The sequence below is a fragment of the Carya illinoinensis genome, chromosome 1 (assembly GCF_018687715.1).
Source record: "Carya illinoinensis cultivar Pawnee chromosome 1, C.illinoinensisPawnee_v1, whole genome shotgun sequence".
NCBI lineage: Eukaryota > Viridiplantae > Streptophyta > Magnoliopsida > Fagales > Juglandaceae > Carya > Carya illinoinensis.
The window spans coordinates 25,745,763-25,753,257 of NC_056752.1; the positions used below are offsets into that span (position 1 = coordinate 25,745,763).

A 7,495-nucleotide genomic window follows, 5' to 3' on the forward strand; every position below is an offset into this window, starting at 1 on the left:
GGCGTGTTCTGAAGGCAAGAGCTGTAACTGTAAGGCTCATTTCCGTTATTCCATATGAAAAATAAAAATAAAAAATACTTCGTAGCGTTTAAGATCTAGTTACATAAATAATTTGGTCTATTTTATTTAATAATTATAAATTTTTTTAACTTATAATAAAATATAATAAATCATTCATTTTTTAAAAATATAAAATAAAAATAATATTATAATATTATATTTTATTTAATTTTCAATTTTTACCATTCTCATTTTATAATCAAACAAGACCTAACAACAAGATCTAAGACTTAGATCAATTCCACGATGACTCGACACTACTTTGTCTTTGTGGACTAATGTAGTTGTTTCAATTGCAAGCGTCTTTGTGGATTAATGAAAACCTGATAAACCAAAATAGAAATTATATTTATAGTCGTGAAATATATAAGCGTTGCACAATCATTTTGAAAAAATTGAGTAAATACAAGATCCATATAAAAAAACTAAATTTTAATAATTGATTTCACTCTTTTTCAAAATAATTATATAGCACTTACGTATTTCATTACTACATGTAGCATTATTCGTACTAAAAATTTAATGAAGCTAAAAAGTGACGAAATTCGTGAAGCAGCATATGCATTTGTTGATAGCTAGGAAAGTTTGTACAAATTGCATTGAATATTTATGATCAAATATTTCTAATAAGTCTTCATTCCTTCAAGAACAATTATTCTCATCAGCCACTATTCACAATCCACACCCTCACACCCTATGAAAAATACTCACATCTTAGGAAAAGCTGTAAGTGTGGGGTGTGTAATATGAATAGTGACTAATTCGAAGAATTTCTCTTCCTCAAATGTTTGGAATTCTTTTGTTATGTTATGGTTTCTATTGTTTAATCATTTGTGTCATAAGACATGTGCAGTGGCGCAATAGGTGCACATAATAGAGGCTCGCAGCATCAGGTTGGCTGTTGGCCACCCTTCACTAGCAGCTTCGTCTGTTCGGCACTACTCTAAATTGCTGGACAAAGCCAACAAAGGTCATTGTGCCTGGAACTCACCGTGCAAAGTCTTGGGGCCAACGGGGACCGTCCCATCAGCCTACCACGAGCTAGTGAGGTAAACACTGGCCACCACCAGATACATTGGAGTTTTTTGCTATCGGTACAGCGACCTGTGCTAATGGAAGCTCCACGTTGAAAGAATATTGACACACCCAATGGGCACCTAGGTGTTTCGCACAAAAGAGCACCACCACCGAAAGTCCACATCCAAGCATCTGTGAGCCGATGTGGCCACCACTAGTTGCCTCCTGACCCACCAGCGTTCTATGCTGCCGGCAAGGAAGTCCTCAGCCATGGAGACTCCTCCACACAACTTGGTCACCCACAGCAAGTAATGTGACGCCCCCATCTCCTACTTGGGATTTGACGGTGACTGAAGCGTCAGGACATACAACACAATATTACATACCCCTCATACATGACAGTTAAGATGCAATGTACCTATTATCTAGCAATATGCAGTAAATCGTAGCAAAAAAATTCTTTGACTACTTAAGGACGGTGGAAATAAATAAACATGGTACTGAATGTAAAATCCCAAAAGATAACACTTCCATAAGCAAGTCTTTCCAAAAGACATAATTGTTTCAAAACCATTTCCCCAAAACAAAGGGGCCATCAAAATACTGTTTTTCCAAAATATCCTCAAAATACTATCACCAAAAGATATTGTTTTAGGCCCATTCAGTAGTAGAGGGCCATAGAAACTTTCCTAAGTTCTCGCTTTGCTGCCTCCCCAAAACCAAAGATCCATCAAGGGATAAAATCCAACAGACTCCATACGACTTTCGTAACTTAGGTTATATAAGTCCAGTGTCTCTAGCAAGCTTCTTTCCCTCAACATAGGCCCCACTAGCTTCCTGAAGAACACAAGTCACATGGCCCATATGCCAAGAAAACTTCAACACCCATAAGGGATCCGAAAGCAAAGTACCAAAATTAGGGTCGTTTAGACCGTCTTAACATTGTTTGAAAGCACAACTTCTACCATTCCGAGAAAAAAATGGTAGTGGAATATGCAACGGTGAGATTTCAAGAAATCTCAGCAGGTAAACAGTCAACAGACAATAAATAACACAGGCATATATAAGCAAACCACAAAAATTGCAGTTTATAATAAATGCATGGACATGAACTTTTACATAGAAACTTTCACGCGTGCAACGTAAACTTTTCATAAAACATTATTTTCATCCTTTAGACTTCTTAACACGTGTTCATATCCTTTGAGCTCGAGGTCTTATACTTGACATATCGTATTATAGAGCTCACACACCTTGATCATTTCATGATTCACATGAATGGATACTGGCTCCCCTAAGCATCGTGAGTTTCCCACTAGTTACCATATCATCCATCGACCCCTTTGATCGATGTAACTACGCCTTATCATAAACATTATATTTTACGGCAGTTCACTTACTTTGGCTTCACTGTAACACTTAGCCACTAGTTTTAGGGGCAACCTCACTCTAGTATCTTTTCATAGGAACCTTTCAACGCCCGTCGACTATACTTCATCGATTCAAGGGTCTCCATTCAACTAGGGCATTTCCCTGTCCTAGCATTTGGAGTCGTGATAAAAATACTTTGAATCTTCATTTTGTAAAACATATACTCCAATGCATAAAACAATGACACAACACTTCATCAAACTCATGCAAATATGTAGAACCAAAAACATATATGAATCCAATCACCATGTACATATCACAATATGGTTTGAAAATATTAGAACATGTAATTATAGGATGCATATATGTAAACACACTTGAATCACACTCCATCCAATCCAAAATAGATTTGGATTCACTTAATATATCCTTAACCGAAACATCCAAGTCCTCCAAACATGGATTTTCATAGTCACATTTCATATTCACATGCTTCCACGAGTTCATAGATCAAAACAAGCATACATAGCATATATATATGATAAAGCCGAAACCCTAATTATGACATATTCGAAATACACTTCAACAAACCATCATCCATGATTCAATATTCATATCAAAACTGAATATACAATCCATAATATAACAAGATTCAAGCATTAAAATATCAAACAAGAGTTTGCAACACATATACAAGAGTTATCTAAAGTAAGTTGAAAGTTTACTTACAAAAATCCGATTGTATAAACTTTGCAAAATCTGAAAAATACATGCAAGACATATTAGAAACCACTAGAGAAACCCTAGTCTTGAAGTAAGGGTGGACAAGTGTGTGCATCCATGATATTCGAAAAATGCCTTTCTAATAAAACCCTAGAGTCTGAAACTCTTGAGGATAAGAAACCCTAGCTTTTCCTTCCAAGTAAAAACCGAACCTAAGCCCTTCTAAAAACTTGTGTTTCCTACATTCAAAATACCAAGGATATTTTGGGTTTCTTCTTCCTTGAAGAGAAAACTCTAGTTTCTAGAGTGAAAGTGTGTGGTAGTGAACAAAGCCCTAAAATTGAATGAAGATAGTGGGTTTTTCCCTCATGGGTGTGTGTGTATGTGCAAGAAATGATGGAATGGTTCTCACCTCCTTGGGTGCTTCCTCTAGTCGAATGATGTAGGAGAAATCCTTATGATTCTAGAAATAGTTAGAGAGAAATAGTGGTGTTTGGTTGGTGAGAAAGTGCAAAGACTTGGAGAGAAATGGTGAGTGCCAAAAACCCTTAGAACAAGAATGAAACTTTGAGCAAAAGACATTCCCCCTATTCGATCATGCCATTATATAGAGCTTCCAACTTCTCTCGAAATGACAAAGGCCCTTGCATGGATGCCACTTGGCATCAAAGACAAAAGGTCTTTATCACTTCCCTAGGTTGACATAGGAAACCCAAAAGCTTCTTCCATGGTTGGCGTGTAGCCTCCAAATCCGAACCCCTTCTCTTGCCTCACTTTCCAATTTCACCCTTCCTCTCTTGTCTAGATACAATGCACTTGGAGGTTCAAAAGTAAAATCACAATTTCAAAATCTTCTTGGAACTCCTCTACTATGTGCATGGTTGCCATGTGGCAAAGTGTATGTGTGTGTTGCTTGCTTTGGCTGAAAACCCTAGATCTCCCTTGGTGATCCTTGGCCTTCGCAAGACAAATCCCTTGGCCTTTCCCATGCAAGCTGTCACCCTCTCTCTCTCCCTCTCTCCCTCTCTCTCTCTCTCTCTCTGTCTCTCTCTCTCTCTCTCTTGCTCTTCCAATATTCTTCTAGAACATAGCTTTTCTCCTTCCCAAGTAAGATCTCTTTGGAACCCCAAAGGTTTCCCTCTTTCTCCACACATGCGTGACAAGTGGCAACACCTGAAATGACATTAGCAAAGGGGCGTGTAAGCCCTAGCTTGAGTGACTTCATCCTCCACTCAAGTCTTCTAGAAACTCATGCATGCAAGACAAGTGTCTCACATTACCTTCTTCCTAGGTTTCTTGCTAGAAAAGACCAAAAAGTCCCTCCTTGCCATGTGGCGCCTACCTCAGCCTTAGAAAACATTTTGGACCTTCCAAACCTATTGCTACCCTAGTAGGCTGAATTCCACATGGGCCTTGTTGGGCTTCTCTTCTCTTTTCATCCCTTATAGCTTTCTAAACCTAGAGTCCTTAAGGTCCAAAAATAATAATACATACTATGGGTTTTTCTTCCAACACTAGCTTATTTATCTCTCATTCTAAAAGATTAAGAGACTTCTGTAAATAAAATAATAAAATTGAGGACTTGATAAAGTCTGAGTTCTCACAAGTAATGCTAGCGAGACACCTCAACAAGTACGTCTCACTTGGTCACCTGCAAGCTCAAGGACCCCATTGCCGCCCACCACCAAGATCGTCAGAGTTTTCTATCACCGGTAGGGAATTCCTTGCCCATAGAAGCTTTGCTCACCACCGAGGAGGTTGCTTCCGTCACCTTTTCTCGCCATAGAGGAGGCCGCTGCCATCACCTTTGCTCACCATAGAGGAGGTGCTCGTCCATGGAAGATTCCACCTGCTTGAATTCCTCACCACCACTATGATTCACTACGAGAGTTCCTCACCACAACTAAGTGAAGCCACAATCATTGGCCAGGAAACCACCCATGAACTTTGTCTCGCCATGCACAGTGCACATGAAGGGTGAACGCCAACGTTTAGCCAAAAACGTCACTTGGTAGGCATGAAGCCTGCCATCCCATGCACGACGTGGGCCCTGTCCAAACACCTCACTTGACTACCAGACGAAGACAACAAGGGTTTCCCCAAGTTTCCTCATAGCTCAAAGCCTCAACAATTGCCAAGAAGGGACCCACCAGCCGACCACGGGCTAGTAAGTAAGGCAACCAGTGGCTACACTGGACTCGCCAGCACTGTCTACCATTGATGTGGTGCTCTCAAGTCCCTTGATGTAACAACCCACTGCTTTCTTTCTCTGATAGTCACGAGTCTCGTTCTACATGCTGAACCTTGACGGTGTATTTTTAAAGATATCAAGTGATTTTTAAAGCAAGCTCAGTGTTTTAAAGCCCTCGTGTATTTTAAATGTCCTGAAAATATTTAAATGGGGCATCTTCAGTGTTATTGAACCAAGCCTGATTTTAAGAAAGAAAAAGCTTATTAAGAAAAACTCCACCTCATAATGTTTTAAATGAATGTATGTCTTATGTTTTATAGTATGTATGGAGTGATAAATGGATGACTGAAAACCTATATTAGTATATGTTGACTATATGCTTACGAGTCTTCAACTTATTTTAGTTTTTGTGTATGCCTCTCCCAAGAACAAGATGAGCAAAAAGCGTAATGATGGACATGGCCCAAAGGGAAAGAGCACGGAAGCCTAGGCATGATGTTTTGTATGAAAGACTTCTAATTGTAAAGTTTAATACTTTTCGCTGTAACTTTCTTTAAATTAAGAATAATATTTTATTTTATAAACATGAAGCCTTTTGTATCCTAGGTAGGAAAGGAAAAAGTTTTAAAATGAACGGTAATTCCCATCTCTTTCTTAAAATCATTATCTAAAAATCCCACCACATGGACGGGCGTTACTTTGTGGTATTAGAGCAATACCCAGGTTATGAGAGACTCAACTTTTTTTCAAAGTAAAAGAGAGAAAACTTTTTACATGAAAGAAAACTTTTGAAAAGAGAACTGAAAGAGAAGGAAAAACCTAGGCTGATGTCTTCCAAGGCATGTCTCATCCTATAGTAAGTATAAGAAAGTATTTTATTTTAGCTGTTACGGTATTTTATAAGTATAAAATAGTTAATGTATGCATGTCAGAATGGCACCTACTAGAAGAGACTGTGTTAAGTGTATGTCATGAAAGAAGTGATGTAGAATGAACGTAGCTAGAAGAGAAGGAATGAATGATGAGATGCTAGGAACGTATAGAAGTAGTTCCATGTTATCAGAGGAATAGACTAAGAACGTAGATAGGCTGCGATAGTTATGAAGCGCATGGACAACCATGAGCCGAGTTAGGATCAAGATGAATAATGACATGACAACTTCAAGCTTTTCTGGCAAGAATCCTAGTATGGGAGGCGTAAGCGCTACCTGATGGATGAGGTAAAGCATAGGGAATTGACTTGGAGCCTGTCAATGGAGTGACAAGAAGTGAGGAAGAAGTTTCGTCCAAGAAATAACCAAGATGTGGAATGTGCACAAAGACGTGAGGACGACATGAGGGCTAATGAGAATGGGTCTGTAGTAAGGTTAAGCAAATTTCGAGGACGTTGAGCAAGTTCTGAGGATGGAATTTATTATAAGGAGGGGAGGATGTAACAATCCGCTCCTTTCTCTCTCTGATGATCACGAGTCTCGTTTTACATGCCGAACCTTGACAACGTGTTTTTAAAGATATCAAGTGATTTATAAACCAAGTCCAGTGTTTTAAAGCCCTCGTGTACTTTAAATGTCCTGAAAATATTTTAATGAGGTATTTCTAGTGTTATTGAACCAAACCTGATTTTAAGAAAGAAAATTATAATATGTTTTAGAGTTCCAAAAATATTATAATTGTAGAAAATCATTTTATCTAAATGATTTTAGTTATTTAAAAATATTATGAGATTTGAGTTATGTTGAAAACTCTAATTAATTAAATCGTTTTATTCTCCTAAAAGTAATTAGTAAAACTTTATCATTTAATTAATGATGAAAGATTATATTTTATAAGCTAAAGTTTAGTTTAAATAATATTATCTAAATTGCTCTCAGTGTTTTTAAGTTAAATAAGTGTTTTAATCCTCTCTGTCAGATCAGATTAAAGAGCCCAAGATGAAGAGATTGGATTAAATACCCAAGTCCCTTTCCTTTTTCCCCATTTCCTCTCTTTCCCTCTCTCTCCTCCCTCTCCCTCAGCTCGTGCGCGTAGCTCCTTACCCATAGCCCTCCTCCTTGCGTGGCCCAGCTCTACCGCGACCCAGCCAGATCACCGCCACCAACCGGCGCAGCTCATGCCGACTACCTCCACCCTCAC

General features: G+C 38.5%; 1 long non-coding RNA gene across 1 annotated transcript; it reads right to left on the bottom strand.

Annotated features, from left to right (window-relative positions):
- Positions 1 to 1,585: 1,585 nt before the first annotated feature.
- On the bottom strand, positions 1,586 to 3,735 carry LOC122302242. The gene is made up of 3 exons (XR_006240419.1): positions 3,584 to 3,735; positions 3,178 to 3,207; positions 1,586 to 1,914 (listed from the first exon to the last, which is right to left on the bottom strand). It is a non-coding gene; the product is annotated as an uncharacterized LOC122302242 (long non-coding RNA).
- Positions 3,736 to 7,495: the final 3,760 nt, after the last annotated feature.